At 41.8% G+C, this 23,401-nt stretch overlaps 1 pseudogene; it reads left to right on the forward strand.

The window, feature by feature from the left end:
* Positions 1-2,715: 2,715 nt before the first annotated feature.
* LOC141929141 (serine-rich coiled-coil domain-containing protein 1-like) overlaps positions 2,716-23,401 on the forward strand; it is a 59,157-nt pseudogene continuing 38,471 nt past the window's right edge.

A 23,401-nucleotide genomic window follows, 5' to 3' on the forward strand; every position in this document is an offset into this window, starting at 1 on the left:
ACAGTATTCAAACTATTCAAACTGTATATGCACATAAACATTCACATATGCATGTAGACATGGATGTGTACGTGGATGTGTGTGTTGTCAGAAATGTCCTCCGATAGCTATTGCAGACCTAGAAGGAGCAGTATATTATAACTGGCTCCTATTTTATGGGTGAGGATTTCTGCTGCTTGGACAGTAGGAGGAATGTTGGCAGTTTATTTGTGCCCTTCCTTCAAGAGGCGAGGAAGGAGGAATGGCTGAATAAATGCCATTTGTTATCTGCAGTTAGAGGCAATGTCTTCTATTAAAACTTGTTACACCTGGAAAGTTAAGGCCGTGAATGTGCACAGGTCAGTTATTAGGAATAATCTCTATTATTATTTAGACACAGCCTTTGTATTTCCAGTAGAAGTTACAATATGTGCTTTTTGCTCAATTTTCTGCTTCCTTCTGCTCTCAACTTGGAGAATCTTGTAATTATAAACCCGGCTGGTTTGTTCTCCAGTGAACTGACAGCTGAGGTGTGGGTAGGAAGGGGAATAATGGGAGCAAATGTTTTGTCTGAGCAGAAAATGCCTGTAGTGATTTAATGTATTTTCAACATATTTGGCTCATCTACTGCAGCTGTAAAACTGCATTCTAAAGTCTGTTTTTCAGCAGTCATGATGTCTCCTTAACACGCCAGGAAAAGCCCTCCCCGTCTGTGTGTAACCCTGCGGGGGGTGCATGTCCATCCCTATCGGCACACCTGCGGGTGTGCGGTCACACAGGCAAAAACCCGACACACCAGGTCTGGGAGTGGTGAAAGAACCACGAGGGTTTGTAGGGGAGGGTGGAGAAGGCTGCAGGAGGCTTCCCAAGGCCTGTTGTGGGCAGACTGAACTGTGGGCAGAGGAGGCAGCGGGTGCAGTGACCCCTGGGTGAGTTCCCAGGGCTCTGCTGCCCTGTGCCGCGGGCTCTGCTCCCGCTCTGGCAGCGGGTGGGTGCGAACTGCCCCAGGGCCAGGGCAGGGGAGCAGCTGCCGGGCATCAGCTCGGCTGCTGGGGGGGTTGTTCTGGGCACGCTAGGGGGTGCCTGGGCCAGCGCCTCTGGCCCACTCAGACTGAGCTCAGCTCGGGGGTTTAGTCGCAGGACCTGGGTGTGGGCTGGGTCGGGTTGGAGCTTGTTATCAGAGATCACCAGTGACTTCTAGGAATTAGTGATTGTTCCCAAGCTGTTTCTCTCCTCTTAAACTACAAAATTGCTTATTGATTCCTGGGGCTTGGGAATGTTGTGGCTGCTTGGCAGTGCATGTTCAGACTGGAGCTGTACCAGCTTTTTAACAAAAAAGTTAACTGTGTAGAAAGTACAGTCCAATGTCTAGTCAGAAATAGTCTCTGAACTTACTTGTTACCCTTTTTTTCACAGTAATATAACATCTATATAGTTTTATTACTCCTTAAATATTCTGTTCCCATTTTTATTTTTATGTATGTGTGTATATACACACTGTATAAATATATATATATTGTTCATAGATATTTGTTGTAGCCGCATAACACATTAAATTGCTCATTAGATGAATGAATTTGGTTTTGCACTTGACGTACAAACGTCGTTTAGATAAATGACCTGATTTTTGTTCCTATGTGCTGAACACTTGCAGCTCACGAAGCTGCGCTCTGTCATTGTACCTACAGCCTCTCCTGTTCTTGTGATTATATATCCCATGTTTTTATTGCTCCCTCTGTGGTCCTGTCTCTCACAGTGATAGTTTATTATAATGAGAACAAAAAGGAGATAGAACTGGTATATATTTCATAAAGATTAATTTTCTTTTAGTACATCTTCTGTGCTGATGAAAATAAGTTTTTATGGCTTAAATATTTATAAAAAATGCCAAGTGTCTGTGTATGAAACACTTTTTGCTACTTTCAAAAAGCTGCAAAAATAGCTAATTATAAGCAAGTAAGCTACAAGAGGATTTCAGAGAAGTGTTCAAATGGAACATTAAAGTTCAAATCTAGAAACATGATCCCATATTTTGACAGTGAATTCCTAGAACTTATAGTTCCTTAGGAAGAAATTTTGGTGGTGCGTATTTTAGCTGGGCTGCAGTGCCAGCATTCTCTCTGCTGTAAGGTGACACATACAGCCTTTAGCAGGAACACAGAAAGGGATTAAAAATCCATCTGAAAGTTCAGTGAAGATTGGAAAACTTAAATGTTCTTTTTTCTTGCAAAAAATCTGAGTATTTAGGAACACAAAATAATGTTTTGTTCAACTCAGATCATGAAAAATCAAGTCTATAAGAGAGCTTACAGTTTATAAGACTTGTCCCAAGAACTTAGAAAAACAAGGACATTTGGGTGAGACATTTGTGTATCTTTTGGCATGTAGATTTTATACTGTTACCCAGTGTCATCTCATTGTATAATATATCATATGTAATACTGTATCTCTCATCTGTAGAATGTTTTCAGACACATCTTTGCTCAGCTCCTGGGTTTTCAGTGCTGCCTATTGAACATCCCTTTGAAATTCTAAAAATCTTCAGTAAAAATCTTCAGTAAACAGCTTGCAGCTGTACATAAAATTGATGTTGGCATCTCATGTATTTAGGCTGACTTAAAGTCTGTTCAAGTGGACTTTGAGGCTGAATCATTTATATATATTTTTTTCTTTTCTTTTTTTTCCATCCCAGATTAGTTTATTGGCTGTGAAGAGCCACGGACACTTTGTGCCCTGATGGGGGACTCAGGATCCAGACGATAGCCTCTGGTATTTCGGTTGCCAATATTCAGGGGAAGTATGAGCCGGAGACATGACTCCCTCCCTTCCTCACCTTCTTCTGCTGATGCCACTGGTGTCCACACCCCCTCCCCATCCATCACTAACTCCAGCTCAGGGAGCACAGGCAAGCGCCGGAGTATTTTCTGCACTCCTTCCATCAGCTTCCGTAGCAAGAGAGGGAGTGAGCAGAAGCCTGACTCGGCTGGTCAGAATGTCAACATCTCAAATGGTGCCTAGTCCTCTCTTGGCACTGTTGAAAACCTGAGCTTAGAGGAACTCATTAAAAGTAGAGGAAGGCATTCAGTTGGCTTTGGGAGCTCACGTAGCAAGAAGATAACAAGGTCTTTGACAGAGGATTTTGAAGAGGGAAGGAGCCCTCAGCTGATAAGAATGTCTTTATCAATTGCATAAGCTCTGGGAAGAATGAGGGTAATGATCCAGGCTTTGCAGAGGCGCAGAGCCGGTACTCTGTCAAACAATCCACACGGAAACTTCTCCCTAAATCTTTTTGATCACACCACGGATTTTCCAAACCAGTTCGGGAGAGTCAATCCGTTCCCTCTGTGCAGCAATCCAGGCGCTTGCTGGAGGTTAAATCGTACGCAGAAAGTGAACCTGTGATGGCCGAGGCCTCTCCTCCGTGCTCGGCCCAGATGACAGAGGGCATGGGAAGCTCCTTGCAGCCCCCGCTGCTCTCGGGGGACCTCACGGCTGCCCAGGCCCCTCCGGCTTTGTCGCCCTGATGGAAGATCCTGTTTTGGATGTTGATGCTCTGCCCAGCGGCGGGACTGGGGTGCTGCTCACAGAGGGGTTTGGCCACAAGGGCTCTACCTCTCGATCTTCTTTAATCCTGCTGCTGCTCCTGTGAGGAAATGGAGATTGTGGACAGTGCTGGCCATTCTGCTGGTGTATCTCCCATGAGTCGTGCAAGCTCCTGTAGCGTTGAGTCTAATACCTCATTCAAAATCCCAGCTGCTAATCAAACAGAAGTGGTGTTGCAAGCCAATGAACTACACGTGAGTGATGCCAGGCACATAGGAGAAATTAACTCGGGAAATGCACATTCAGAAACCTTTGCGTTACAGCGTAGAGAAGAACCAGGGACGCTGGCTTCAAAAGCACAGGGGTTGAGAGGGGGCAGAAATGAAAGCACGGCATCCAGGCACACGAGAGAGACAGTTCCTGTAATGGAGCCTAAGATTGTTCCATGTTCTGAACCCCAGTCCTGTAAAACACAATAGGGTTATGAAACAAACCCTTCTAAAGGTATGTTTTGTGGTCTTTTCATTGTTGGGTTTGGTGGTTTTTTTCTTTTGCCTCAAGTTCTTCTGTAAGAATTGTTTGGTCATAAAGTGTTTTTGTAGAGTTGCAAGTGCTACGTAGGAAGTTCAAAAGTTATGCATTGTGTCCTCCTCCCAAAATTATGGGAATTAAACAAAAAGTCTATGGTTTTTTGAGCTCCCGTTTTACAGTTTGCTAACACCCCCCAGTGCTGTTCATAGCTATGCCTTCCTGTGGTGGAAAATGAATTCAGAGAGAGAGCACTGCTGCTCCTCTCTTGTTGAGGGCTGGAGCTGGGACTTTTGGGGCATGCCTAGTTTGGACTTGGCAATAGTTGCATTGTTTGAGATGGAAACATTGCCAGAGAAATACACCTTCTTTTAGTCAGGTTATGAAAAATAACACAGTTCATCTTGTATTGATCTGAGTTTCAAAATTTCCTGACTCTTGCTTGCTCTATTCAACTGATGGTCTAGAGTAGCTGGGAGTAGCTGTTTCTGTGGCAGAGTGTGAGACATCCTGTTTCTGCTTCCATCTGAAATAATATTGTGCAAGTTCTCATTATGTAATCTGTGAAACGGAGAGAGTTAATTACCATCTAAATTTCACACTGGATCTTTAGCTAATGAAGAGAAATTTGGAAATATTAACAAGATTAAGTGGAAAGGCTTTGCCTAGAAATCCCAGTCTGTAGAGATGCAGATGAACAAAGGCACCAGGCTCTTGAGTGAAGGGCACATGTCAGAAGGCATTTATCTCTGACAGCTTATTTTCTCAAACCAACCTAAACACTGGTGCTTTCTTGTGTAATTCCGAGGCTGTATCTGGTGGGCCAGAATTTGTGAGTTAACAAGACTTCATTTCTAGTGTTTGTATTGAAAGATGAAGGAGTGTAAACTCATATGAATTCATACCCATCTTTTTGCTTGGACATTTATCTAGACATGCAGATTATAAGCAATCAAAAGCAATCTTGCTTTTTGAATTGTTTGTCACAGCAAGGCTTGGTTGGATATCTTGTACATAAATGGCAATATAAAGTCAAATCAATCCACTAACTTAGCTTTCACCAGAAGGGACCTCCTTCCCTCAGAACCTTAGTCAAAATACGTCCCTTGGTGTCTGTTCGCAGTCCTGAGCACTTGGTTGGCTTCCTTGCAGCATTGACTCATCTGTGGGTGAGCTCATCCTTTTGCACAGGAGTTACCAGAGGGTACTGCAGAGCAGCCAGGGAGCAGCTCGCAGCGATGGTTGGGAACACACCGGGCATTTGAAACTCCCCCGTTGGCAGTTGGATGTGCACTCTGTTTTTGGAAGGCAGCTCACCGGAGTTGAAACTGTGACAGAGGGATTTTTGTAAATGGGATTCATGTTCACAGAAACACTAGAGCTAATACGTAATAGAGCTAATACATAAAAGTTGATGATTAATTGTTATGGTTTTATAGTGCTGTTCAAAATGCAATTTTTTTTGACTTGTGTGATGAAGAATGTATTTAAAATCAGAAACTGGCCAAGTGTACAGAAGGACCATTGAAAAAAGATATAAAATCCTGTCATATGAAATGAAACAAATACAGGAAAAGCTTACATGGCATTCAGTAAGATATGGTTATAAGTAGTTTTATCTGTTACAAACCGACTGGCTTGGACATTTGGTTTTGCTAAAATGGTATTTAAAACCAGATGTGAATGCAAAATATTTCTGTGCATTTTTTTAAATAGATATTTTCTGTAGCAGGATTCATAGCTGATGTCATTATAGATAGTATTGTGAATGTGACATTAATGTATGAGCAGGTTTGATGTCCCATATATTTCTTAGTATGCCTTTATGTATTTTTATGTGATACAGATTTTTTTGAAAAGCCTTAGAAAAAATGTCTGTCCTCTCGCAAAAGGCAGAAGAAAAGATTTTCTGTGTTCCATTTGTTATGCTATTATGTTTTTCTCTTTCCCCATCTCTAAATTTGCCCTAATACCTCCAAATGTAATTTTTCCTCCTTTTTTCTGGTGTGTTACTGTTCAACAGCAGTAATTGGGACTGGGATTCAGCCTGCTGGCTGCAGGCTGGGTTTGGAGGGTGCGGGTGCAGAGCTGAGCTAGGAAGGGCAAACAGAAACCAAAACCAATGTGCATCCCTGTCCTGTGCAGTGATAACAAAGCTGTGACCTGGCCCTACAAAACCTGGACTCGTCTCTGGACACAGGGTGGGGCAGGCTGGGTTGTGGCAGCAGTGGACCAAGCGATAGTTTCTCTCGTGGATTTTACAGTTTGGAAATGTCCTGGAATGAGGGAAGAAAGGAAAGGATGGAGCAAGGGTCCCTCTGGATCCTGTGAGGAGCTGTGGACTTGGCTGTAGCACGCCGAGTGTGCTGGCCACAGGGGGCTGAGCAGTGGCGTGGTGGCCCAGGGGACAGTTTTATCTGGGTGAGCAGGATCTGCTTTCTACAGAACATGCTCTGTGCCATCGCCTTTCAGCGTAAGCATTTCAAGCAAAGCAGTGTTTCCATTAAGAAAATATTTGTAGAGAATAGTTCTTTGTAATGATTGCTGGTTCCTTCTCTATTTGTGGTTGACCTTGCCAACAGCTTCAGTCCATGCCGAGAAGGCAGATTTGTTGAGAAACGACTGAGATGCCCTTCAGAAGGTACTGCTGGAGGCAGTTGGCTGATCATAAAGCCAAAGGATGGAAATACAGAAGAGCTTAACAGCCTACGGAAGCAGAGAGCAAGCTCATCCTCTTCAGAAATGAACAGCATGGTGAGTTTTATTTCCATATGCCTAAGTTTTTGTTTTTCTGTGATTGGTGTAACTAGAATGAGAAGCAGCAACTTTACAAGTAATGGATGATAATAAAGGGGGGGAAAAACCAACGAGCTGTCTCAGGCTTCCAAAATCTGATCCAGGCTCAGCTACAGATATTAAAAAGTATTTTTTTCAGGACATGATGTTGTGAAAAGGTTTGCGTATTTTCTGTGAAGAGATTCTTGTCATGCTTTGCTGATCAGCCTGGGAGAAAAATACTGGGAGAGGGAGACTGCAGCAAAATTCAGTGTGACTGTTTCTGAGGTTAAATACAGTGAGCTACTGTGTGGCAACACTTGGTTGTTACTGTGTTAGTTGCTTCATGAACTCATGTCTGGTATGAGGGAGATGAGATTTCGATCAGAAATTGGATAGAGAGGAAGTTATCTGGAAGGAGGCTCATTTGAAAGGTCTGAGCAATCCCTTTCGAAACTGGTGACGAGTTTGAATGCTTTCACTCTGAGCACAGGGTACGGAGGAGAGGAAAGGGTCTCTTGGACCCTTGAGGGTCCCGAGGACTGGAGCAGCGAAGACAGATCAAATAACTGCAGGAGAGGACTTCTGAAACCTCTTCTAGTGAAGCAATAGTAGAAGGAACTGACTGACTGACAAGTTTGTGTGTTCTATAGCCAGGGAGAATAAACGTTTCAAGGTGAGTGTAATTTATACTTACGCATGTGCTCTCCAGTGAGTGAAGGAAAGGAAATAGTAAGATTGAACATCTGCAGCAGTGGCTTCTGCTCTTTAGCTTATGGGAATCACTCAAACAACTTTTATGGACATTATTAAATCAAAATATTTTATTCATCATGCTAGCTGAAAAGAGAAGGATTCACTTTGTACTCATATCAGAAAACAGCTTTTCTCAGAAAGCCAGAAACTCCAAGTTTCTTACCCCTGCCTAGAGTTTCTAAACAGATGTGTAAATAAAGGGGCTTTTCTGTTTCAGGTTTACGTAATAGCTGTTATGTTACGATGATGCAAGACCAAACACACCCCTGAGAGACTCAGATGTGAGCACAACTGCTCTTTTGAAGAGAGACTTTTTTCAGTTTTTCAGAGATGTGAAACTGATTGGTTCAAACTGATGTTGGATTTCCAGTTACGTGCGCTTTTGGTGGAGTTTCACAGGCTAATGCCAAAACTCAACAACTCCTGCCATTGCTTAGACAAATTTTCTGACTGTGTGCTGCTTTGGCTGCCCCTAGACATGGAATCTTCTCTCTAACCTGAGAAGTCAAGGAAGGCTAATATTGTCTTCCTTTGTGAGATTTGCCCGTACTAGTTCCTGGTTGGTCATTTAAAAATAGCTTCCCAGAGAAGGAGCTAATTTAGTGTGAAATGCCCTTACAGAACCTGTGGTGGGCAACTGGGGTTTGGAAGTTTCTCAAGAGGATGTGAAGTCTGTGTTTTGCCTCGGTATATCTCACCCGTGAGTCTGAACGTGGCATCCAAATGTTCCTTTGTGGCTGGGCTCACAAGTGCTGCTGTGGATGGCAGGAGAAAATGACATCAGCACTGAGCACATTCTGACTGTGTACGGCCGATGCACAGCAGGTTTTTCAGTGTGCCAGTGTCCTGAAGCAGTGCTCACTAAAAACTCACCTGACATGGAGTTACTTGATGTCTTTTACAGAAACGCTTGCCCGTACGCTCACTTTGTGTAACCTGGGCAGACTGGATTACCTACACTTCAATGACAGAATTATTCTCCTCTTAGCAGTATCAGATTGTGCAGATTTATCAGTATTCACTGATGAATTTTGTACTCCCTGAGAGGGCAGGAGGCCAATTAATTTTAGGAAGGAAGCCTTACTGGTTTCTAGATTGTTGCTAACTTGTCAGATAAAGTAGTACAGTAATGCAAAACTTACTTCCAAAAAAAACCCCTTGATTTTTTAATATTTTTTTTTAATCCACTGGATGAATACATCCAGAGATAGAGCATAGAAATAAAGAGGTAGAATTGCTAAATAGTAGAAGAAACCTTTGCGCTATTAAAGCATATAGGTATAGCATGTTTCTCTGTTTCTGCAGGAAGTTCACATCTAACTATCAGTGAATAACATTTTTCAAAGCCAGAAAGAACTTGATGACATTTGAAGATGCTGTTTCATGTAGGCATGCACCGTGCTGCGCAGGTGTAGTTCCTGCCCTAAGAAGCTGGTTAGCTGTGGCTCAAGCCTGTAAACCTGGTTTGGGTTGTTAGACCCAAGCTGTTAGGCAGATCTCTGTGTTAATGTTAATACTAGGCTGGACTGATGCCATAGGGCTTCATTCTGTTTAGCCCTGTGTTAATGATGGGACTGTGTTAATGATGGGACTAGGAAGGGACAACACAGTAACAGCAGGAAGTCAGCAAAATGTGCATGGGGGTAGGTGATGATTTGAGTCTCTTCATGTTTTGTGTATGAAATCCACAGGGGTTTTTCCAGTTCCATTAGCAAGATTGTCCACAAATTCACAAGTGCTTGCTCATGCTTATTGGTATTACAGTCACAGACCGAGAACTTTTACGTCAAGGTAACTGTGCATACTTATGTGTGAAGGCAAAATATATCCCAATACATATGGATATCACCTTCTTATGTTAAGACAAAACGCTAGATAAAAGCTTTTTTAGTAAAAAGTGAGGTATAAGAAGAAGTAAAACAACCAAAACCAACACTACACCCCCTTCCACACACACTCACACACCCCACCCCCACCCCCCCCAACCAGAAAGCAAAAGAATAAGCAGAGTTCCCTGGAAGGAAAAGGAATTAAAAATGGAAGAAATTGAATGTTCATAATAATACGTATCTGAACAGTAAAAAGGCCCCTTCAAAATACTTCTCACAAGCAATGTTTAGCACCCCAGTAACAGATTGTTACCAGTGAATGATCCTAATGAAGAATAAATACTGGGTAAAGAGCTGGAGTTACTAAATGAAGTATTATTAAAAACCTTAACCTAGCTTTCTTGTGTACCTAAAAAAACCGTTAGTCACTCCTCTGTGGCTACCCGTATTCATTTATTCATTTTGTTCACTTTTGAAAGGAGATGAACCCCCGGCATTCAAGGGCTGGCGAGTTGATGGGAGGTGGCCGAGGCTCCCTGGCAGGGCAGCGCTGCTGTTCAGTTGTGCTCCCAGGCACCCAGGGAGGGGCAGGAGCTGTGGATGCTGGTTTCTGGCATCATCCAGACCTTGTGTGAGGAGCGTTGTGGTGTAGAAGATACCCTTTCCTCACAAACTGAAGAAGGTCCTCCAAGACCCTGTTTGCTTTCTTTTCCTTGTTGGCAAGCGGTGTGGGCGGCTTCTGCTGAGGGGCTGGCGGGAGTAAGGAGCCAGAAGAATGGAGGGGGTGCTGGGTTTTCACAGGAGGTGAGAAGAAGAAAAAAAAGATTGGCATCTGAGAAACTGTTCTTCCTCCTAAACAACTTGCTCAGCAGAATATTCTTGCATGATTGGCAGTGCTCTTTTTGAAGGCGATCGATAAAAGCTTGGCTAGGTGGATCTCCTAAATACTGAGAATGTGTATCAAACCTGCAAAGATGGTCAGCACCTCCCCCAAGAGTGGCATTAACTCCTTGAGAGGTGTGGGAAGCAATGATAATCTGGACAGAAGCAATGCTACTCATAAATGAGATTTAGGGAAATAAAAAAGTCTTTCAAAGTAACTCTGCAAACATGCCAATTCCGTAGTACTGTAAATAATGACCTGAAACAGCCCCTTGAGATGAACTGCTTAGGTTACTGCTGATGGGTGGTTTCCATCAGAATGGTTTCAAAGCCATCATTCCTGCAGTGACCGATTTCTGCCACAAGATGTCACCATTTCACTACAAATGGTGTCAGACTGTAGCACTACAGTTAACACAAGAGGTGAAAACTGAAGTTGAGGACAGGTTTTTGGAACAGTTTAATGTGGATTAGCCTGTGCAGTATAATAGACCCTTTTCAAATGAATGTGGTTGATACTGATGCAGTTTAAAGAGATTTATATTGCTGTAGAAACTCTGGTCAGTCAAACGTTCCAACTATGAAGTCATCAGTTACACCTTTAAAAATTTAGACATAACATATAGACTAGTTCACTGCGTCTCATCAGATGGATGGCGGCTGTGGCTGAGCTCTCTGCTCTCCGGCTGGGTGGTGCTTTTCTCCCGATGTATAAGAGAGGCAAAAAGAAAGAAGGAAAATGCAAAGCAGCATGGTGAAAGACCTGAATGACCTGAAATATGCAGCCCTACAAGACCAATGAGAAGAATGTAAATGTGGGTAGTTGAAATGTAGGAGAGAATTAGAATAATCACATTGTAAAAATTAGGATCTCACCCAGATCACGGTAAGTTCTGTAAGAGGATTAGGAGAGAGAACAGCAGGGAAAAATGTGTATGAGTAGACATTGAGGTGTGTGTGAGCGATGAATTTATCCATCACTTCTCACAGCAGGGGCTAATATGGAAAGGTGACTATCCTAAATATCACCTTTACCAGTAGTAGAGAGGAAATGTTTTAAAAAAAAATATATAATTAAAAATTGTTCTTTTTTTAAAAAAAGTTGCTGATAGTGATTTTGAGATACTAACAAGTTACAGTCATTAAAACCAGATAGTCATGAAGGATGATACAAATGAAAGTAGCTGTGTGTTACTACAAGTTAAAAAAAAGCTCAGAGGGTTGTTGGAGCTCCTAGACCACACTGCCCAGCCTCAGGACGTGAGCTGCACTGTGCTGTGTGCACACGTGTGTTGTTACTCTGTCAGAAATACGGCTGCACACATGCAGTAGAACGAGACTGCCCACTGACCTTTGGCTCTCTCCAATGTGTCTTTCTGTCCCTCTGCAATTGTTTACATGGAAAATAACTGCCTGTGTTTGTGAGTGCTCCCTTGCACACACCTGGCTATCAGCACATGTGCCATGTAACTAAAAGAAACCTTATTTTTCTGCTTTTTCCTGTCTCGGTGAACGTTACTCCTGTCCTTCGTCCTGCAGGACTGCATTTCTCTGGGCACTCTCTCGAGCACAGGTCTTTCTTCAGTTTCTTGTACTTGAATCTTCTCTAAATGTTGCCTGTTTTTAATTTCTTAAATTCAGCTACAAGTTTCCATCTTTGCAGGTAAAAATATTTATGTTTGCCCTCAGTGCTGCATCATCCTCTTCTTTTCCGAGAGCAGGGCAGCCTGGCCTGCTTGTGTCAGTCCAATGAGAGCTGCACAACTGATTTTTCTGGATTGTTGCTCTGCCTGTGCCCTTTCTTTCTTTGCACCTTTCCCATGGCTCCAGTACATGAGATGAAACTGCTTGTTGCCAGTTAAAGGACTTTCATGGCCTAAGGCCATCCCAGCTTTTTTCCCCTCAGCTTTAACAGTGATACAAGTCTTCATTGCCTGCTTGTCAAACTGTCAAGTAGTTGCATTCCTGTTTTCTCCCGCACTGCCTGTCATGCACTAGCGTAATGGCAGTTACCACAAAAGTTTCTTCATTTGCTTTCTCAATTTTAATTTTTTTTTTTTTTTTGACTTGCCTACAAGTAACAACCCAATACCGAACTAAGATAACTTTTCGAGCTGTGTGCTGGTACTGTATTACTGAGGGTTTTTTGCTTATCCATCCCATGCTGACACTTGGGCAAAATCTCCTTTTCCTCATGCTTGTACTATGCTGCATATGTGGGGATGCTCTGAGTATCTAACATCTCAGTAAGTATATTTACAATATAACTTAAGAAGAGTATATGCAAACCGCTGTTGGAATGGAGGGTAATATTTCATGGGCTACTGCAGGGTTCAATATCATAAAGGGAGGGGTTGAATATGTCAGTTAAGCATTAAATTTGTAAAATTAGTAATTGACTACTTTAGAGGGGGTTGTCTGAAACTGGGAAGACATAACAAAGGGAAATGCTTGACACAGAAACAGTGAGATGTTAGCAAAAGAGATATTAACTGTAGGTATTTGAGATTCCTGCTGTATCTCTGGAGGGTGCAGAAAGGCAAAACATAGGTCACTTGAATGGAAACGTGTTATGGCCCCTGCTTGGAATGTCTGTTTATGATAATTATCTAATTAGCAGCTGGTGTCTAAATTTTACTTAGGTGTCCTGGATATTCTGTGTGAGCAGCTGTACCTGGGTTTTGATACCTCAGTGCTTTGGGGTGACTCAGCAATTAATAGTTGGGTTTCTGGTGTATTTCAGAAATTGTACTTGCAGTGATGGAACAGTTACCCAAACCACTGTGTCCAAATCTGTCCTTGGGTCTGTATTGTACATTATGAAGCAGTATCCAAGTCTGCAGCTCATGAAAGTGTGATCAGTGCTTCTCTTTACTTTGGATGTTTCCTGAGTAACCTTATTATCAAGCACCAGTTCTAGCCTAGTTGCTACATGATGAAAGAAACAACAGGATCCTGTGCCCCCATGGGCTCCACTGAATGTACATGAATAAGGGCTAAAGTGGTTTTTTATGTTCCTCTTCTCTGTGCTGAATAGTATGATATTTTGCTGGTGTCTGATGAAGCACTGATCACGGGTACAACTGGGCTGACTGATGGTCTAGAGAGGGTTGAAGTGATTTTCGTATTTGCTCCATGTTGCTGTAACATTATTTTCTTCTGCTCTTTTCTCCTTGAATATGGACTTGACCTTCCGCTTCATACCTTCTGACAGGCTGTGCTGAGACCATTTGGAAGAGGAGATTTTTATGCAGTCTGTGACCAACCCATTAGGTGACAGATGTTATTGAAAATACATGAGTTGAATGGTTTATGAGTTACGGTGTGTGACCAGTAGATTTAAAAGTGGAATTGAAGGTGGTTGGTTTTGTGACCTGTAAATGTGACCTGCAGCGGCTTGAGAAGATCCTATGGGATACACTCTCCGTCTGCAGGCTGGAGACACATTAATGATTAATGTCTTAACAGCAGATGAGCTTCCGTCTTGACAGCCTGCACTGGAAAGGCAGTGAGGGAAAGGTTATGGAGAGGATTTGAGTGCTCAGGGTTTCAGTTCAGGTTCAAAAAACAACCCCCAAACAAAGGAACCTTTTTCAGATATACCACAACTGTTATAAAAATATGAACCAGGTAAGCAAAATGCACACCCTCCTTTAATGTCCTCTGCACGACCTTCTTTATAACTAACAAGGTTATGTTTTCTCTGAATAACTGTAAACTGCTGTTAACTTGCTATACATATATCTGGTATCTGTGATATTCATGAAAGTTTTTTTCATAGTTAAAATAGATGTTACATTTTGTTCTGTCACTGAATTGTGGGATTTCTGCTTAATTCAAATTCCTCTCTGCTATGCTGGGCTTCTCAGGGAAGAATATTTAGGAATATCAGTTCTTATTGAACTGTAAACCCTGTAAGACAGTGGTTCACCCCTCATGTGAAGTGGACTTGACAGCACTCGTTCATAACTATCTTTGTACTAAAGTAACAAAATTTCCCCTTTTGCAATGAATTTGGTGTTTCGCTCCTTGGTGGAAAGAAACTGTGGAAGCCAGTTAAAGCCACGACTTTGGTAGTATAAGGCTGAACAGTGCTGTCTAAATAGGACTAAACTGCTGAGTGTAGGTAAGTAGTAATTTGGGCCTTATATTTTTAATTTAGCATGAAGAAAGTGCCTTTCACATACTACTAGCATAAAAAAAAATGGAAATGCCAATTGGGATTTAAGCATTTTGTCTGTGATTTTTAGGTCAAGTCAACTAGAAGCTTTTCAGCTAACCACCCTGTGGGAAATTAAAGTCTGTAGCGTAATATACATTTCTTAGCATATTAGGAGCCTGTGAAAATCAGATTGCAGTTGTTAGGCACTTTGAATTAAGTCTTGAGATCAAGTAACTACCAGAAATTAATTTATATGTGACTTAACACTTATGCTATGATGTTCTGTGCACTTCTTTAAGGACATAACGATTATAGCCCAAAAGAGGGTAAACTGTTATTCTAACATTGATCTAATTATTCTGATTGAATAGAGTTGTGTTAATACAGGCAGAAGGTATGGTGAGTTATTGGCAATTTTAAATTCCAGAGAGGATGGATGTGTTGTTACCTAGTGACAATAGGACAGAATTAGTTCTTTTAGTTATGTCGTGGGTTAACCCCAGCGGGCAGCTCATCCCCGTGCAGCCGCTCGCTTACAGCTTCCAGCAGGATGGGGAGGGGAATCAGAACGGCAACAGTGTGAGAACTCGAGGGTTGAGATAAAGGCAGTTTAACAGGTAAAGCAAAAGCTGTGTGCACAAGCACAGCACAAAAGGAATTCCTTCACCGGTTCCCGTCGGCAGGCGGGTGTTGGGCTATTTCCAGGAAGGCAGGTCTCCATCGCAGTGCTTGGGAGGACAGATGCCATAACTGCAAATATCCCCCTTCTTCCTTCTTCCCCAGCTGTTACTGCTGAGCAGCACACAGTGTGGTGGGGGATACCGCTGGGGTCAGCTGTCCTGGCTGGGCCCCCTCAGCCTCTCAGTGGTGGGGCAGTGTGAGGGGCAGAAAAGGCCTTGACACTGTGCAAGCACTGCTCAGCGACAGCTCAAACATCCCTCCCTCTGCTATCAGCACTGCTTGGGGCACAGATCCAAAACACAGCTCCATACAAACCACTAGGAAGACACTTAACTCTCTCCCAGCCAAAACCAGTACAAGCTGGTGTCTGATATATTCTTGTGAAGTTCTAATATAAGAGTAATTGCTGTAAGTAGTGTCTGAACTAATTTACAGGGACCAGAATTTTAAAACTACAGATAGGTGTCCTCCATAATGTTATGTTTGTTTTTCTGTTTTCATATGTTTCTGGAATACTTAGCTGTTTAATTGAGACTCAAAAATGTAAGTCTAAAACACACGTAATTAATGGGGTTTTTTCTAACAAAACACACTTCTGTACTAGTCTCACTACATTCCTCAAACAATTTTGCCAGTTAATGTTAAGAGAAAGTGTGTTCCAAAGCTGCTCATCTTCTTGAGTCGATGTTGTTTTTAAGGATTTTTTTTTTTCCTACATGAAGGGAAAGATTTCTTCCTGTACAGAAATATCTGGTAATGTGTTAAAATGCACAGTAATGATCAATGTTATTTAAACAGATAACTATATTTGTCAAGCAAAAGCAGCATGTCTAAGCCCTGGCTGCAAGTCCTTGTGTTGCCTGCACGTTGTTTGTGAGAGAGTAGAAAATAGAATTCGAAGAAATAATTACTCAAAAGGGTTGAATAAATATAAATTGTGGGTGTAAATAAGAATGGTTATCTAGTAGGGGTGGGAAATTCTTCAAAGAATCAGAACATTAAAAAATATGATTGGAACTGAAGTCAGGGAGAGCTTTTGCTAGTGTAATGTATGCTGCTGTTACATTTCTCTACTTTCTACACAGCAGATTGCTGTACCTCACAGACAGCTCAATACTTTGGGATGATCACCTGTCGTCTTTTACACGGAGTTCCCATGTTCTCTGGGTTACATTTGTTCTGGGAGCATGTGAGATGTGTGGGGTGCCAGCATCTCATGCAGGATCTACTGACTTTTTTTGCCTGTGAATGGACCGAAGAATTAAGCCTGTTGCAATATCACTTGTAGATTTGCCAACAAAACGCCAGCTGGAGAATGCATGAATGATCTTTGATGAGATGTTGGTGACTGTGAAGAAAATCATTATATTATCAGGTCAAAAGAAATGACCATAGAGTGAAATACACATGCAAAGAAGATGGAGAAGGAGTATCAATTTTAATACATTGACTATAGAAACTTTGTGTTGGTAGGGGGTGGAAGTGTCCCGGCCCAGGTTGCGTTCTCCACGCTGCTGTTTCTCCCCGGGTGGCAGAGGAGAGGCGTCCCCCAGCTGGGGCTCCCTGCAGGTGGCTCTGTCCCCCCTGGGCTGGCAGCGCGGCTCTGCCCAGAGCGGCTCTGTCCCCCCTGGGCTGGGCTGCGGGCGCTGGCTGTCCCAGCAGGGCTTCGCAGAGACTCAGCCCAGCACCTTTCATCGCCCCAGATAGAGCCTGAATAGTGATATTGCTGTCCTCGGAGTTTACAGAGTAAGGATGTCTACCTGAGACATGACTAGTCATTTTATCTTGCAAGAAGCCAATCCTGGAGGGAAGAACGTAGTGCAAAAAGCTACTCCTGTGCTCTCTTTGGATTGTAGCCCCACCACCCCTTTTTGACTTTCCAGAGGACGTGTTGTATAAACCTGCCTTATCTGTCTGTGGTTAAAACTTGGAACACAAATGGAATGGCAGAAAAGGAATGGGGCCTGAGCAACCACGTTTAGTCAGGCTTTCTTTGTCTGTGTAAGCCTTTGCCACCCACCTTAATACTTAAAAATTCATAAGTTGATCATTCATGCCTGAATTTCCTGTTTATCCTAAATTTGTGTCTCTTTATTCCATGGATAAATAGAACAGTAAATCTCTCTTCAGAGTGTATTGGTAAGAGCAAGCAGTGCTTAGAATTCCAAAATGTAATGAAAAAGAAGTACTAATACTTTTATGTTGTGCTAAAAATAACATTTTTATGCTTCATAAAAAGTTATGATTAAACTTTGAAAGACACAAACCCATCATTCAAGAATACAAAAAAAAAAAGTTATATAGATGGTATTACTTGTACTTTGGGGTTTCTTTTGTTAAATATTCGAGATCCTGTAAAAACAACAAATGGTGATGGATACATTTCTATCAGACAGTTGTTTCATACAATTTTTCACTGGTCCAATGTTAGTAGAAAAATTTTCTGTAGCTCCTACTTAAACATATTTCCCATATCTGATTGCTCATTATTTTGTGCAGAACAGTTCGGTTAACACATCTGTCTAAATGATGCCTTTTTTTTTTGTTGTTAATATATATTAGGATGTTTTGAATAACTTGGGTTCCTGTGAGTTGGATGAAGATGACCTAATGTTTGACTTGGAGTTTCTAGAAGAACAACATCACCATTGTTCTGGTAAGTCAGATAAATATTGACTATCTTTAGCAAGGTGTTATGATTCTAGAAATATAATATAAATGTATTCAGTACGGTTACTTGGAAATAAAAAGGTCATTTCCTTGGAAGGGAAAAGCAGTATGCATTTTGCAGTGTTGTTTCTCAATGCGTTTGCCATTTAACAGAAGGATACTCTTTATAGTGCATTTGGACTTCGTAGGGTCAGGTATGAAATGAAGTGATTTTTATAGCTCCAGAAGAATTCCAGCACCAAGGGCAGACCCATGTGATTTTCTAGATACTTAAAATGACTGCTGCCTACCCCAGGCAGTTACCAAAAAGACCGCTGCTGATATAATTGTGATACCATTTTGTGTGTGCTGGAATAATATGCTTCAAATCAAAAGGGTTTGACTTGAGACATGAGTGTAACTTAATCCTTTCTCTTGTGGTTGGTGAGGCGCTGTGGCACTGCCTTGGTTAACAGCAGTAGCCAAGGTCAGCTCATGGTGTTCTCAGACCGATTTGATAACAGGATTCTGCAAGGTCTTGGTGAGTGGTGGCACCTGCAGTGGGGAATCCTGCCTTTCCTCTGGCCGTGCTGTGGGACAGCGCAGGCCTAGTCCGTGAGCAGGAGGAAGGTCCTGCTGCCTCCACAGGCTGTGGAGAGACTTCACGTGTGTGTGAGCTTTGTACTGGGTAACAGGGAGAGCTCGGATCTGTACTCTCTTGTGATACTCTGTTATGGCAGGGACGGGCTTTTAAGCAGGAGTAATTTTCACCCTCTCTTTTACCTGCTGTTTTCTGGCCCCTCTTTCTGCACCGCTGACATGGGTCACTCCAGTGCGCGTTGATGCACACACGTGTGGCAGTGTCTGTGAGACGTGTGCTGCCGCTGTGCACCATCGCCAGGTCCCGTCCCTCCTTGGGGGCACATTTAGCAACAGTTACGGAGGGACTGCTTGAATTGTGCTCCTGTTTCACATGTCCTGTGTGTGATAATTGTGTGCATATGTTTGAGTTATCGGAATTATCTCTATGATAATTCTGTTTAACCATTATATTGTACTTTTTAAGTCTATTTGCATATCCACTTACAGGATAAAGCATCTCTTCCATTTTATTTGGTAGAGAGCAAAGTAGAGAGTATGGAAGGTTGTAGCAGCAACATGTGCATGATCATAGTGTCCTACTTACTGGGATGCAGCAGATGAACTGCACAGAAAAGGCCCTTTCTAGCCAGTACTGAATAACTCCGTTACTGGTTACAGAAAGTAAACTCCTGGGTGAGGAAATGTGGGTCAAAAAGCTTCAAAAACAAGCATTGCATTTTATAAGAAATCAAAGTGTTTTAGTGTTCATTCCCTGGACTTGTTGGAAACAAATTAACTGGCAGAGTAATTTTCCATAAATAAACTTCCCTAACATGTTGCTCTTGGCCTCACCTGTGTTTTCCTTCTTTTTTATATTTATAAAGCACTGAATTCACAGTGCTGGAAAAGTTATGTCCAGTATGTTGTTATAAAGATTTGGAGCAGCTTCTGGAACAGCTAAGGTCATAATGCCTAAATGACATTATATTTGATAGAAAAGTAATTAAGATGGAGATGTGATATGACCCATCATCTTTCTGCTCTTGGCTCATCATCCAGAGCAAGTGAGATGCTTTCAAAACAGAAACATCTCTTCTGGAAGTCAAAGTTACCCACACTACTGTGACTATTTGTAGTGCAATAAAAATCCTGTTGATGTTCTAAATATGGATGCTGATTATAGCATTTATTTGGTTAAGGCCATCAGTTCTAAAGCCATATTACACTTCGCTTGTGCTCCACTTTGTCTCTTTATAAGGAATTCTGTGGGGAATTACTGTAGGGGGAAATGTTCCAAGACAAGCTCCGTTCAGTATTTTAACAAATATATTGAAATATGAAGAGGTGTAATTGGAAGCGAATTCGGTTCTTTGGATGTTAGAAGGATAACTAATGAATCAGGCAAGTTCCTATTCTTCAAGAGCCTATGAAAATCTCTAAAATGACAAATTACACGAGTACAAGGGCTAACATCATGTCTTTGGCTTGACTATCACCAACTGTCCCTTGGTTAGGAGGCTGTATGCAGCAAGCTGTATCATTGAAGCATAGTAATTCTGAAGTGCAGTGCCACAGTTAATAAATACAGCTGATGGCTTGGTTAATGGCAAATTGAGAAAGTCTCTTCACTGCCATTAGGAGCTCTAGATGTTTAGAGGCTCAGTTAAGGCCCAGTTTGCAATAGCTTCTGCTTTTAGCTGCTGTGGTTGAAAAGAAGAGTATTTGCTAGGGTGAGGATGTGTCTTTTTGACTTTCTACAGAAGTTGACAATATAATAATATGTTAACAAAATAATTGTCTTGATCTACCATAATTTTAGTGACCATTTATGAATTGAAAATAAGCTACTATTGGAAGGATTTCTGGGAGAAATGGCTGTTAAGGAGCGAGTTTTAAAAGAGGAACTAGGAGCCAATTGGCAGGCAAGGAGACATTGTTCCAGAAAGTGTAATGCTGTCTTAATTAAAACACTGGAGCTAGAAAGGAGAAAGAGACAACGATCTGTTATCTCTTTCATTGTTTGTGATTTATTTTTTTTATTTATTGCTTCTACTCTTTTTTTACTTGTGTTCTTGTTCTGTCCTTTCAGCTTTTTCCTAATGAGCTGGTTGCCCTCCAGCAGCAACCTCATGAAATAGGGTTTCTGCAAAAAGGCACTATGAACCCTGATGAGTACTAGAAAATTAAAAAATATCCTTAACTTTTTCTCTAACCATACAACTGAAGATAACGAGATACCTGCAAACCTTATGCTTCTATTTTCAATGTAGATTTCTGTGCCCTGCTAGTCCTAGCACCGCTAGAGAAGTCTGGAATTCCCTCATTCCTGACCTTCTGTCTGTAAATGAGTTTACTGCATTAATTTACTACTTTTGCTTCTGTTTTAAAGGCTTTATTGCCAAGATAAAGAATGTAAGACAGAGACATTTTATTATTCCACCTAACACAATTGCTTTGAAATTTAATAAAATAATGTTAATCTAGTACTTGGTGAGTGGAGAGCACTACTGCATGCAAATGCAAAATATTAATCAACTTGATTCGCTGAGATTTTTGCATACTGCTCTTAAGCTGGAATGTTAAAACTAAGCATAATATGACATACGTGATGAGCCTTGAGGGTGCCTTTTTATTACTCCAAGTAAATTAGACTTTTAAAATATGCTACAGCATTGATATCCTGTTGTAAAATAATGAAGTTAGTGGTTTCTGTAGCGGGAGGCCATTGCTGGTTTATAGAAAGTGGCAGAATTAAATTAATCTCATTCATTTTCCTTTTCCCTGGTGAAACATGACTTATATGATCCAAGTATTGATTACTCAAATGTATAAGGAAGACCTTTATATTCAGTGATAGAAGCAGTGGGGAATTTATTCAAGTAGTGCACATTGATGTGGGTGAGCTGTGTGCTTGTGCTGTGCCATCGCCGATTGAAAAACCAAATGCTTGGTTTGTGTGGTTAGTGTTGGCATTACATCACAACTGCAGTACTAGTAGCCTTTTCTAAAAGTTCACAAAGGCGTAGCTATCCACAGTCTTTTGTAATTTCCTAACTACTTGCCATAGGTGTCATACAGCCGGTGCTCCTATACCTTTCTAGACAGCCGTGTGTGTGCAGCTGGGGTTTGCAGTGAGTCCATCCGAGCCGGGGGACTGCTCGTGGTACCGGGTATTGAGCACGGGGGTGTGTCACCCCCACATCAGGCTCCACGCTGTGCAGGGACTGTCCACAACTGCGGTGGTGGTTAGCTGTGTACCCAGACTGGCCTGCCACATCCATCATGTTGTTGCCGGAATGCTTGCAGAATAGTTTTGAATAACGGAGCTCCCTATAGTTTTTGGAAGAGATTTGTCTTCAGCTGGAGCTTTGCCATTTTGGATTTAATGCCTCGGCCTCCTCTGCAAAGCAGTGATCCAATGTATATGTAAGGCATAGTGATGTCACCCAGCATATTTCAAAATTGAAATTATTTGCCTTATTTTCTGGAAAAAAATGAATTAAAAGTGGAAATACAAAAGTGTCCTTTAGCATCCATCTAAATATTGTTCAACTCTTAAAAAACCAAGCACTGTCAGAGATAGGGCACATCTTGTTCAAACCTCAGACAATCTCTGCTAGAAGCTTTTTAAGTGTGTGCTTAATTCTGTGAATGTGGTAATACCTGCTTTGGTACTTGCTCAAGGTTTATGAATGAAAAGCAGTATGTGTGACTTTGCAAAATGACTTTTGACATGCTGGCAATGGCTCTTAAGTGCCCTATCTATGTTTTCTTCTATGAGTGGTTGTTGAGAAAGAAGGTCCTGTTCTTGGTATCGCTTTGTGTTGGTGTAACTGAAAGGAGTGAACATGTGCAGTTCTGATGGAGTAGTGTCACTCTTATGATGTAACACTTACTTGTGCATACCTAATAAAAACAGAAAAGTGATTATTAAAGAGATGCTCTTGATGTTTAAAACGTAATGCTGTGGTACAGTGTCTGCTTAGCACTGTCAGGAATGAGCAGTGAGAGGCACATCTTTGTGAAGTGGTTGGAAACTCTGGGCTCTGACCATTGGCATGGGTTTGCATTACGTAGTTTTTATTTAGTGCACATCAGGGAGATCCAAAACATAGTGCGTTGGGTCAGAGTGCTATATCACAACACAAATATTTGCTTTTTCACTGAAAAAAATATATTTATTTGATGGATAACTGAATGGGTTTTGCAAACTTCCTAGGGCAAGGTAGAAATAGTGTTTTGGTTTTTGAGATGGATGCACAATTCAGACATGTCATTTAGATGTCAGATTACAGTCAACATATCAGATTTTGATCTTTTAGCAGTATAATTACATTACCTATAGTGCACTTTTTTGGAAAGTAAAAGGGATTTTTGTTGTATTTATTTTAAATTCAGATAGCCTGCAGATCAACTGCCATCAGTAGCCAGCCAAACTGAAGTGTTGGTGTAATGACCCAATGATAGTAATTAGGTAGTTGCTGAGTTATTTTGAATGTGATGAACAAGATGTGTGAAAATTCTGTGGTGGGTTTGGAACTCCTCCTGTGTCTATTATCTAAATGTATGTCCTGGTTTAACCAGGATAGGGTTAAGTTTCCCCAGCAGTGGGGGGGGAGCTCTAGCCGGGTTATTCAGATACCGTGCGGACGTCACATCCTGGCGCGTCACATCCTGGCGCGGGGTGCGTGGTTTTATACATCTGCTCCTCTCGCTCCTGTATTGGTAGAGATACTTTGCTCCGTTCATTGTTATCACTGTTATTCTTATTGTTGCTGTTTGTTGTGTTGCTATTGCACTGCTGTATTAAACCTGTCTTTATCTCAGTTTCGGGGCTTTGTATTTCCCTCCCTTTGTGGGGGAGGGGCAGCGGCCGCGTGATCTCAGACCCTGGCAGGGGTTGTAAACCATTACAACTTTGGCACTCCAACATGAGGCTGGAGAAGACTGAAATAAGGACAAAAGGAGAAAGTGTGTTAGAGCAATCTGTTAGGTGTAATTTTTCTGTTTTTACTTGTATTGTTTGATAAGGAAT

The sequence above is a fragment of the Strix aluco genome, chromosome 13 (assembly GCF_031877795.1).
Source record: "Strix aluco isolate bStrAlu1 chromosome 13, bStrAlu1.hap1, whole genome shotgun sequence".
In the NCBI taxonomy this organism is placed as follows: domain Eukaryota; kingdom Metazoa; phylum Chordata; class Aves; order Strigiformes; family Strigidae; genus Strix; species Strix aluco.